The 12,470-nt window shown below is 44.9% G+C and overlaps 1 protein-coding gene across 1 annotated transcript in view; it reads left to right on the plus strand.

The window, feature by feature from the left end:
• The window catches only part of LOC116589225, a 169,517-nt gene that overhangs the window by 60,148 nt on the left and 96,899 nt on the right, over positions 1 to 12,470 (plus strand).

The raw sequence follows: 12,470 nt of genomic DNA on the forward strand, positions 1-12,470 counted from the left end.
TTGTGCAACCCTAACTGGGGTATAAGCCTGAGACGGACTTTAAACCATACGCTCCCTTCTGCTCTGCTGTGTTGACTTTCATTTATTAAGGAAATGTGCAGTTGTGTTAAAAAAAAAAAAAATCTAATTGAAGGTAGAAGCGCTGAGAACAACATTCAGGTAAGAAGGAAAGGGCAGGAGCAGTGATTAAGTCCTGCGGTCATAACAGCACAGAGGGCCGAGGCGGACGGAGCGTTTGTAGGATGTTTTCAAAGCTGCAAAATCCATAGTGAAATGAGGCTGAGGAGGGAAACATTAGTGCCCAGACCTTTGCAGTGAATCTTTTTCTGCTAAGAACAGCACAGGGTAAAAATCTAGGCTTGCCTTTCAAACAGTTTTATCTCTGGAAGGTGAAGTAGATAATCAAAGAAACCAGAGTATGAAGTTTAACTTCACAAAGTTCAAAATCACTTTGAAAGTGGTGGAAACCCAGGCACAAGGAGTATTATTCCAGAGCTTCGAAAGAGGGTAAAAGGAGCTGCTCACTACCTCAGATTGGGAATGGCTAAGAGATTTTCTTCTTCCATTTTTTAAAAAAAAAGATTTTATTTTTAAGGGCACCTGGGTGGCTTACTTGGTTAACAGTTTGCCTTCGGGGGCGCCTGGGTGGCTCAGTGGGATAAAGCCTCTGCTTTTGGCTCAGGTCCTGGGATCGAGTCCCGCATTGGGCTCTCTGCTCAGTGGGGAGCTGCTTCCTCCTCTCTCTCTGCCAGCCTCTCTGCCTACTTGTGATCTCTGTCTCTGTCTAATAAATAAATAAATAAATAAATAAAATCTTTTAAAAAAAAAAAAAAGAGAGCTTGCCTTCAGCCTAGGTCATGATCTTGGGGTCCTGGGATCGAGTCCCACATTGGGTTCCCAGCTCAGTGCAGAGTCTGCTTCTCCCTCTCCCCTTCCTCCCCCTTCTGGTACTCTCTCTCTCTCAAATAAATAAAATATTTTAAAAAGACTTTATTAAGTAATCTCTTCACCCAACATGACCTCAAACTCAGGACGCCAAGGTCAAGAGAGGCGTGCCCTTCTGAGTCAGCCAGGTGCCTCAAGTTTGTTTGTTTGTTTGTTTGTTTTAAATGGCCAAGAGATTTTGTGTGGAATGCTGGTTCTCATTGGGCAGCCGTTTCTTCTAGTGTTTTGTTGTGAGGTCTTCTAAGACCAGGTCCGGGACCCATAGTGAGAGTCGGTTTCTGTGGGTTTTTGATGGGAAGATGGCTTCATACACGTTAAGCGTCCCCTAGCCTTTCAGAGGGAGACCATGCCTAAGGAGTACATTGGAAATATTTAAGTTTTCCATTAGCTAACATGTTGAGGTATTTTGTTCAAATCACAAGGCTGTGCTTCCCCACCTAATGCTTCTGCTGCTCACGTTTGATTTCTCCGGTTTGTTTCCACAAAACTCCATCCCGTGAGTGGGGACCACTGCTCCTTTTCCAGACTTCATTCAGTGGGTCGTTGTGTACAGGCTCTGTCTTGCAGAACACAGTTCTAGAAGTTTTTCCTTCCAGATGAGAGAGAGAGTATATTCTGTTGTGTGCGGTCAGGAAAGATAAGCAGGATGGTATTTACTCAGGCGAGTACAGGTAAATATCTCTAAATCAAGTAAGTATCTCTAAATCAAGAGAGTTTTCCAGTCAAAATGACCTGGTTAGATTTTGTGGTCTGTGGGGGCATATTTTTGAATGTTAAATAGTAACATATTTACAGTGCTCTATTTCTTTCTTTCTTTTTTTTTTTTTTTTGTTGATGCCATTCAAGTCCCTGAAACAATTATGGACGAGGACAGATCAAGCAAGAGACCTAAAGGCCCTCGTCAATCTTCAGATCTTCAATCTCCTAGTTTCAGATCTACTTAAAAATACTCCACGGGAGGAACTGTACAACACGCTTTCATCTGGGATTATTTTCCTTCTGCCTAAGAGCTCCCTTTAGAATTTCTTCAGTTCACGTATCCCGGTGATAAGATCCTTCTGATTTCATTTGAGTGACTTTATTTTGGAAGACTTTTTCCACTAGCTATAGAATTCTTAGATATTTTCTCGTATTTCATGAGAGCTATCGTTTCTGACATCGTGTCTTCTGATTTAACCGTGACTGCGCTGACATTCTGTCCGTCTTCGTTTTGCTTATTTGAAAATCCAGCCCCCCTGCCCCCACCCTTATTCCCCCTCGCCTTCCAGCTCTACTAATGTTTTTCAGCAATTTTGCAGTAATGGTCCAGGCGTGCATTTCCTTGTATTTACCTAACTCTGGATAGACATCACTTCTTGAATCTGTGGCTTGATTTCTCTTACTGGTTTTGGAAAATTCTCAGCCATTTATCTCTTCAGAGAGTGCTTTGACCCCATTGTCTTCTGGGATTCTAATTATAGGTTTATTCATCTGGGTTTCTTATGGTGTTTCCCCGTTTCTCTCCATGCTTTGTCCTGCTTTTTTCTGTCCGATGTAGCCTCCAGTTCCCCTCTGCTTCTTCGACTGTATAGATCTGCTGCTAAAACCATCTATTGAATATTTTCTTACCCGTGGTTGTATTTTCAGTTGTCCTCTTGATTCATTTTACACTGAAATTCCTTATTCGCTGTCTGGTTCATTACACATACTCCTTCGTCATTCTAAAATTGTCTTCTGATAATGTACACTATCTGAATTCTCGGTGTCCCTTTTCTTCCGAGTTTTGGTTCTTATTTTTGTCGGCAGGATCCTTTCTGATGGATGCTGGACAGTGTGTATTAAAAGTACAGAAATCATCCCTAGCGGTGGGTGATCTTTGTCTCTGAAGGGTATTTATGTTTCTTCTGGGAGGCAGGGGGGTTGGGGGGGAGACAGGCAGGGATTAAACTCCAAAGGGGCCTGGAGTCTCCGTGTGAGTCGCTGGGTGTCTGGGTTATTACGCTGACTCCCTTGGTTGAGGGCTTTGGAATCCCAGTCGAAGGTCTGCTTTGTGGCTGGGCCCCATTCCCTAGCAGGATGTGAACTCGTTTTTGCCCACCCAGCTCTGTAAGAATGTTCAGCCTCCCAGGATTTTGACTCTGCAATAGAATCAGCAGAGGCCAGGCTCCCCTCTCTCTGCAGCCAGCGCCCTCTGAATCTGTGGGCCTCTCTGGGCCTCTAATACCTTCGCTCAGAGGCTGTGTGAACAGAGTTTCCCTCTGGTTATTGACTTCTCTGTTGGGAGGGTAGGTCCGCTCTAATCGCATCCATCCTACTGAAGAAGTTGGACTACTTGTCTAATTTGCTTTCATCCTAGATGTTTTAAAACTTTGATACTACATTCTAAAAATTTTAAATACCAAAGCTTGCCATTAACCTGGCTGCCCTGTGTGTCAGAAGTTTTTGATCAAGTTCCTAGAAACCTTTTCTGTGGCTGGGATAGAAAATCCCAATGACACATGTTTGCATTTAAAGATAGTTTATAAGTTTTAATTATTGTCTCGTTTAATCTTCACAAGAGCCATAGGATGTCAAACATCACAACCGTTGTAGGTCCGTCTCCGTGGAGAACATCATTTCAATTAGTGACGAAACTGGCTTCATATTCATTTACGTCTTGTGCAATGAATATTCTGGAAAATGGGGATGGAGAGGGGAGGGTATTAGAGTCGAATAGAATTTTGGGGCATCTGGATGGCTCCGTCAGTCATGTGTCTGATTCTAGATTTCAGCTCAGGTCTTGTTCTCAGGGTCGTGAGTTCAAGCCCTGTGTCCCGCTCCGTGCTGGGTGCGGAGCTTACTTACAAACAAAAACGGATCAGAATTTTAAAGGACACCGTGACCAACTGATTGTGGAATGAGGAGGGAGTGACCATTTTGTTCCAATAAACTTCAGACAGGGTGGTTTCCCCCATAAAGGGATCCTGTCATAGGGGCATTAAGGTTTGGCAGGGTCCGTAATGAACAGAGAACGCCAACACTGAATTGTGCTCCCAGGAGGGAGAGTTACGGCGGAATGAGACTGTTGAGCGACATGTTAAGGATGGGAAGAAGAGGCAGTGCCAGCTTGAGGGAGAGGCTTAAAAGAGAAGCTCCTCTCTCCCTCTTTCCCCCCGCTGCTGTCTCTTGAGGGCCTATAAAATGCTAGACACCATGCCTCATGAGTGTGTACTTTCTCCCTGAATCTCTCACCCCGTGGGATGGCTACTGGTGTCCCATTTTCTAGCCTCGTCTCCTGGGCAGGCACGGAAGCCACGGCCTCTAGTGGTTCAATATGGCGGAGCACAAGGTTGATCGCCACATGGACGCCCGTGATACAGGTCCCAGAACTCAGTCTGCACGAAGGCTTCGGTATTTTAGCCTGGAGTCCGCTGGCCAAGCCAGGTGCCGTTTCTGGAAGCTTGTGTAAACGGTGGAATGCCTGTGTGGATGGCAGTCACGCTGGCGGGGGGCGCGGGAGGGGCTGGGGTGCAGGGGCCATCGGGGTGTTCATACCACCACTATTGTCGCTCCTGCCGTAGGTCAGGCTCCAAGACAGAGGCCGCACCCAGGGCACAGTCAGCGGGGAGGGCAGCGGGGCCAGGGCCAGCCTTGCAAGCTCCAAGCTAGAGGGTTCAGGACCTGGTGACTGGGAAGGGGAGGACTGTCCTAAAGGAAGCTTCGGACCTGGGGACAGGAGATTCCCCCTCGCTGCTGTTTCTGGCTTCTGTCCTTCCTGCCCCCCAGCAGCACCCCCCGCCCCCCACATTCCCCCAGTCTCACCAGGCGAGCACCTCTTGTCCTTCCAGGCCCCTTGCCACACCTGCTGTCAGGTGAACCTTTCGTGCCACACCCTCCCTTGTGCACATACTATGTGCTTGTTCCTCTGTGTCACTTTCCTATAAAGGCCCTGCCTCCAGGATAGTAGTCGGATTTTCTCTCCCCCCTTCTCTTCTTCCCTTTATATAAACTTCCTTTCCCCATGCCTTCTCCAAACTTCCCTTGATTTTTTGCCTAATGAGGGAAACAATTTTTTTTGGTGGTGGGGGGGACATAGAGAGCCTAGCGCTGCTGTGTGATTTTTGTGTGTAGGGGCTATGATTTTAGGGTTTTATTGCTGATCTCGGATCCTGTGTCTGCCATGCGTAACGTACTGAACGTGAGAGCAGATGAAAGGTGAGTCCCCAGGTTGGTGCCCGCAGTGGGTGTACGTGGACGAGTCTCAGAGCAGTGGCAGTCAGCTGAACTTGGCTTCATTGCCAAGTGGGGTTCCCCGTTTTGTCTTTTACCATAATATACGACATATGTCCGTATACCGTAATACTAACCGATGTGTCCATGTTGTTCTCCGTGATAACCTCTTTTCTTTTGGCAGTGGAGTTTACCCCTTGTCAAAGTTTTTGCTCGATCAGGTTCTGCTTGGTAGAGGTTGAGACAAATCCTCCAATGCCCAAATCATGAGTAGAAGGAGAGAAAGGAAACACTGTGCGAAGGACTTATTTGCTTCCTAGGGTTGAATATAACAAAGTCCTAGGGACTGACTGCTAGTCTTGGAAAGCAGACGGAGATGGGATTGCAGGGAGCTTGGAATTTAAGGAGGAACGGAGGAACAGAGGAGTAACAAAATTCACTGAGATCTCGATTGAGAGGTTTTGTATTGGGAATGAAATGTCAATAAGGCAACTTGCTGCCTCATCTCAAATCCGGCATTAAGTGCTTAGAAATTACGACCCTGGGGTCAGTAGCCAACAGGCGAGCCTTCTCAGAGGGTTCTTCCTGGGGCAGGGAAATCACGGAAGCTATCAATGCGGTGTTCTGTAGCCCTCTTTTCGAGAAGAGATTCTCCTTCTCAGCGGTTCAGTTCTTTGACTGTCTTTCCTAATGCAGGAAGGTTAACAGGAGCTTAGTCATTTTTAAGCTCCCGGGACCAGACCGGAATTAATTTTATCTGTAATTTGTCCAGTGACAAGCACCCTGTTGAAGGAAAATAAATATTCACTGTAATTTTTATTAGTTCATGGCCAGTTGTAAATCAAAGCTGTGAAGAATTTAAGTAGCTTTTCCCAAATCCCTGGGATTCCCAGCTCCCTGACTTATCATTGGAAAAGGGTTGGTAGTGGGGCCCCAGCACTAACCCCGGATGGGGAGCTTAAGGGAAGGTAGCCTCTGCCCCCCACCTAGCTTTAAAATGGGATGTTGTTCTAAGAGCAGGGAGAGAAGACTTTTCAGTTTCAATCCCCTCTTTTCCCTTAGGTAGGGCTCCAAATTTTAGAGTTCATGGATGAATAGGTAACCTGAGAGAGTGATCTGAGACTACAGTACATAAAACTGTGTCAATAGTTCAGGGTGATTGATGGCGTCTCTTGTAACCAAAGCCACCTGCCATTTTTTATAGTCCGGCGGCGTAAGCCATCTCGAACAGATAATCAATTCTATTGTGCAAACAGTCATTTTTGTTCACCAAGAAGGCCCACGTTCTCTTCCCAAGCAGGACTGTAAGAAAATAAAACCACCCGTCGCCTACATAATTCCAGGGATCACAATTTGTGGAATACCGGGGGTACTGGTAAAGCCAGCCGTGTCCATCTCCCTGTACCTCGCTCTTGTCTTCTGTGCTGACATAAAGAGCAGCGAAAGCACTTATGTGCCCGTGACGCAGATCACTGAGAACATCAGTGGCCTCTCTCCATCTGCACACATGCAGGCACACCGGTATTTCCGTTGAGGTATCGTTTCTTGCCCAGCTTTTGCCCAGAATGTTGATCCTTAAAGGAGGAGGAGGAGAATCTGTTTTTCCTCCTTAAAGAGAGTGTCCGATGATGTTGCAACCACAGCCTGCGGAGAGCAGGAGTTCAGTTTTCCTTAGCTACTCTCTGCGTTTCATTGAATGAAAAATTGTTAAAGACTTTGAATTTGAAATCTGAAATCCGGGAGGCGATCACGAAAAACACACTTGAGAGTTCAAGGTTTTTTTTGTTGTTTTTTAAATTAAAGCAGACTTCTATATCAACAGTTCATCTATCTGTCTTCCTCACTTATATACTGGAAACCACAGAGTACTCTTGGATTTTGAGTTCTTTGACTAATTCCTGGTTGAATGTCAACTGGGACACTTTTAAAAAAAAATTTTTTTTAAACACATTATTTGGGCCCTGTTGTCAGGACACATGATAAGTCTGAAGCGGCAGTTCTCAAATGTTGGTTCACAGACTCCTGGGGTCCCTGCTGTCTTTTTGGTCAGATCTATTTTCATAGTAATACTAACACATTATTTGCCTTTTTCATGTTCTTTCTCTCATGGTGGACGGGGAAGGTTTTTACATTTAGAACCTCTGTGCAACTCAGGGACTCGGTGCTTTCTGTGTGACCAGTGATGGGTGTTGCAGAGTTTTGCATGGGTGTAAAAATGAAGAGATAAGAGCTCAGTAGATTTTAATGTACGAGACTACGGAAAGTTCATGGGTGGGGGTCCAGATTCCTATAGATACTACTTGTTGTTGAGTTTTTTGTGTAGTATCAGGGAAAGGATATCCAAATTCATCTGAGAAGGACATCACGCTCTACCTCCCAAATACGTATGTGTGTGAGCATGGGTTTTCTTGATGTATTTCAAGCACAGTAAGGTATCGCAACAGACTGAGTGCCACCGGTAGGGCACCAACCGTGTTCTGTGAAACCAGATGCGAGCAAATTTGCAGCGATGCCAAATGGCCACTATTTTCACTCCAGTTTTTGGGAAAATCTAATTGCTTATGAAAACGTACCACTGAAGTTGTTCATAGCAATGGGTTTTTAGGTCGTGTGTTCATGAATTAATAAATATTATGCACATAAGAATTTTTTTCCAAAGATTTTATTTATTTATTTGACAGACAGAGATCACAAGTAGGCAGAAAGGCAGGCAGAGAGAGAGAGGGAAGCAGACTCCCCCGCTGAGCAGAGAGCCTGACGTGGGGCTTGATCCCAGGACCCTGGATCATGACCTGAGCCGAAGGCAGAGGCTTTCACGCACTGAAGCACCCAGGCGCCCCTCACATAAGTATTTTAACCTGAAGCACGCTACATGCTGATGATGATGGGCATGATGATAACTGTAACCTACGCAGGAAAAATCTCTTTGGAGTCCTCCAAATTATTTTAATTTTTAAGATCGATAAAGGGGTCTTGATATTAGCCAGTCTAAAAGCCACTGGTCTGAAGGGCTGTGCCAGCAATAATCTACCTTTTTGAAAAATCAGGTGTAGACTGAGTTAAATTCCCTGGGATCCAGGCTGTGCTTCTAGGTCTCATTTTGGAGCAGGTTCACGAAGTTTCGATTGAGTCCACTCGATGGCTCCGGGGCCTCCATTCTGTGCACAGTGACAGAGGATGAAGACAGAAAACCCGTGCAGTAATTTCGTTGATAGAGTCCATTTTTAATCTCCAATCTCCTGTGTCCCAAAGTCATGAAATCCTCTAGGACCATTTAAGAGTTTCAAACCACAGCTCCCGGAGATGGAGCGTGGTGTGAGGGCCGCCCGACATGCCTTCTTCCGGAAATCAAAACTGCTTATCTGAAACATCTTCATCACCCATTTGGAAATAAAGAATTCTGCCTGCGTGACTTCCATCCCTGCAGGAAGCTGCACACCCAGCTGACTTCTCAGTCTGGACTTGGGCTCAAGGTCACCTATGTAATTTTTCTTTCTTTTTTTTTTTTTTTTTTTTTTCAAAGCCTCCATGTCCTCCGCTTTCTGGGAGATAATAGCAAGAAGCCCATCAGTCATCATTTCCGTCCTCAATTTTCTTTTTGGCTTCCTGCAATTTTAATCCCAAGCCTCTGCAATTCCTTTCCGTGGAGCCTTAAGTAGCCCCATTTACAACCAATTTTCAGCTAATATTTGATGCATTCTTGTAAAATAAACTGAACAGTCCTCACTCCGCGGGCTTCGTGCATTTGGACTTAATGAAATCAAAGGCCCGAGAGTGGGCTTTAAACCGCTGTGGTTTTGTCTCACGATTTTTAAAGGAAACTAAAGAGATCTTGAGAAAGAGGAGGTAGGTATTTGTTCTTGATGGCTACATTTCAGAATCCAGCGCTGTGCTGTTAATAAAGGGGGAAAGCAATCACTCTTCACTCCGTTTTGTACCCGTTCTTATAAAGGAGAGGAAGGGAGCCGTGGAATGAAGGTAGGGTAGACGGGTGAAGAAGTCATGGGTTTTTCTGGGGGCTGTTTCCTCTAACTCCTTTGCATGCCTTATCTCTGGCCCCTTCTGTAAGCTGATCCAGCTCATGTCGGCCTGACACATGAACCATGCAAAGCTGCTTTTTAAAGAGATTTTAATTCTTGCTTGACAGGCTAGGCTGAAGCCCATAAGCCACACTGTGTGTGTGTGTGTGTGTGTGTGTGTCTTTAAAATAAGAGCGAAAGGCACAGTGCACCTGGTATTTCATTGAACACTAGACTTTTTTTTTTTCCTAGAAAAGAAAAAAACAGTTAAAAAAAAATAAGAGCTAAGCTTTAAGTAATAAGGCATCGCTGAGTTTACCAGCAGTCGTGTATTAAGAACAGAGAGCCACCATTTTTGGGCTGCCTGAAGACTGTTTTTGTTCCTGATCTGTTTTAAATCTTTGAAGGGTTTTATCTTCTTTCCCACATTGCCTTAAAACCAACCCATTTCTTTATGTTTTGTATGTTAGTCTGAAATTTCATCCTTAATTAAACGTCAGAGTATCACATCCCATAAGGTAAATGCCACGTTCCGACCCAGGATATCTGGGTAAACTTGACCACATCCAGCGCCCTCACGGAAGGAACGCTAGAAACTGGCATTGTCCTTCAGGACTGTGTGAAGCCAAATCTGGAAAAACAGTGCCATGATTTAGGCATTGTCTGCGTGTTTACTTAGATATACAAAAAGAGCTTGGTTTTATTTACGATCACAGCACATTGTGATGATCACAGCTTTCATTTCCCGCTGGTAGTATGTATGCACTGCCAACAGCATCAAGGTTTGAAAGTAATAACTCTGGGTGCACCACTGGGTGGCTCAGTGGGTTAAGCCTCTTCCTTCGGCTCAGGTCATGATCTCAGGGTCCTGGGATCGAGTCCCACATCGGGCTTTCTGCTCAGCAGGGAGCCTGCTTCCTCCTCTCTCTCTCTGCCTGCCTCGCTGCCTACTTGTGATTTCTGTCTGTCAAAAAAATAAATAAAATCTTAAAGAAAAATCATAACTCTGGTAAGGGAGATGCCAATGTTGGTGCTATGACAAGGCGGTGATGAGACGGGCACTGTCCCCTTCACTGAGCCTGGGACGCTCTGTTTCCTCGTGTAGCTTGCAGACCAGCTCTCAGCGAGGTGTCCTCCTCCCCACTTTATAGACGAAGAATAGAGACACCTGGACGCCAAAAGGCGGGGTGACCTGGTTAGTGTGCTGTGTGGTAAGAGTTTGGTGCCAGAGCTGACACCGTGTTGCAAAAAGTCGGGTTAATCCGCTTGTGACAGAAACGCTGTATTTACATCAAGGGTCTGGGGTGGGGAGCCACTGACCACTGTACAATGCAGCCCCGTTTCCATGATATTTTCACAAGCACTATCTTAATCCTTCCAGAATGCTCCTGAGGTAGGTGGTCTTATTTATCCCCGTTCTGCATTTCTTCCTATCTGTGGCACTGTGGTGATGGATGCTTAATTATGACAACTTGGAACAAGGGCAGAATACTAAAATCAGGAACTGTTTTTGGTTATGTGAACTATGTTTATAGTTCAACATTTGAGTAAGTGTTTTATTAATGTTCCCATGGAAGAGATTGTTCTCCTCTAGTTATTTAAAAGAGGCTTGCTACATCTGTGGGTATAAATTTTCCTCATGAGGGTTCACAACGCTGCATGCTTCTCAGTGGATGTATTTTAAAATTGTATGTTAATTCCTGGGAAAACGTTTTCAGAGGAACCGTGGTGTAGTCACATGGCAGGTCAGGACCCTAAGATTTGGATTGTGCTTCCCTTCTAATTAGCTCTGTCACTTTGGGCAAAGCCTGGAAGTGTTCTGGGTCCTCTCTCCCCAACCTTTTACTATAAGTGGGGTGGGGTGTCCAAAAGGACATACTAACATTTCTTGTATCTGTTTTAGAAAATTAAAGATACCTGGTTCTTGAAATTTTTATTGCTCAATGATATTTAAACACATCAGTTCTTTTTGTTGTAAACATATGAACAATTGTATGTCTTATGTACAATAGCAGACTGTAAGAATCCACTGGAAGCCGGCTCTAAACTCTGTTCTCTCCTGTGGCTAGGGAATGGGATGTTGTGTTGATATGTTTGGTCTTGGGGCCTGGATTACGTTTTTCGTAAAGAGATGATCAAGTCTCAGAAATTTAGTATTGCCAGCCTTCTTTGCTTGCCGGCTTCCTTCCTTCCTTCCTTCCTTAATTCAGTCCAAAAGCCATTAGGCAAGTCTAAGCATGGAGTCCCAGGGAGGCCAATAAGCAAATCTTTTGAAGGTAATGGGAGCCAGACCTCTTACTGTCAGAAGGTAGTTACAGATACAATGCCAGAATGAACGCCGTGCTGTGAAATTTGAGTATTGGTGTGAACTCGTGGATTTCAATTTGTAGAAATTACATATAGAAATTTTAGTGTAGAAACAAATATAAACATTACAGTATTTGCACGCATGTGAGTGTGTACCTACATATACACACACAGCACACCTGTTTCCTGACTTTGCTTATGGAACAGGCCAGGATGCGGTGATAACCCAGTGTGAGCTTGCTTCTCCTACAGATCTTGGTTTTGAGACACCAGTCTCTGCTAAGAGGAACCACGTGTCTTTAAAAAAAATGTCTGGTCCTCGGGCTGAGGCAGGGAATGTGCAACGTGAGCTTTGTATATCTTGTGCCAGAAAATAGAGGTGTTCTCAAAAAAAGATGGTAAGACACCGGAAGAACATAGCAGCCCACAAAGGGATGCCTTATGCAGACCTGGGACAAAACAGGCATCAGAATGATACCAGAGATGATATCCCCTCCAACTAGTCAGGAATCCGTGGGGCCGTACTCGTATAAATAAATGCATGGATAAGTGAGGGAAGGGGAAAAAGCCAGGAAGCCGTCTGATAACAGAAGGTGTCTTCTGGAAAGATGGTGTTTCTGGCCATCTTCAGGGAATGGGCTCAGGAAGGAAACATCAATGGGTTCAAAATCTAGTGAACGAGAGCTGGATGAGGACCAGCATGGCATATCGTCTCTACGGGTCCGTCCGCAAAGCCTCATTAATTATAAAGGGTGACACAGTAACTCTACTGGAGAAACGTGGAAGAGTTGACCTTACTCAAGGGATCGAAGTTACCAACACCATTGATGGGACCAACTAACATCGTGTGTGATTTGATGGAATGCGCGGAGAACCCTTCCCCAAATGGTAATCCTTGAATCTTCCCATGAGAGAACCTTGGTAATCCCAGTTCGGGGCTTTCTTCAAAATAACGAACCAGCAATCTTTGGTAATGAAGGTTAAGAAGAACTGAGTATGGCTTTAGATGAA

Source organism: Mustela erminea, chromosome 4 (genome assembly GCF_009829155.1).
Source record: "Mustela erminea isolate mMusErm1 chromosome 4, mMusErm1.Pri, whole genome shotgun sequence".
Taxonomy (NCBI): Eukaryota; Metazoa; Chordata; class Mammalia; order Carnivora; family Mustelidae; genus Mustela; species Mustela erminea.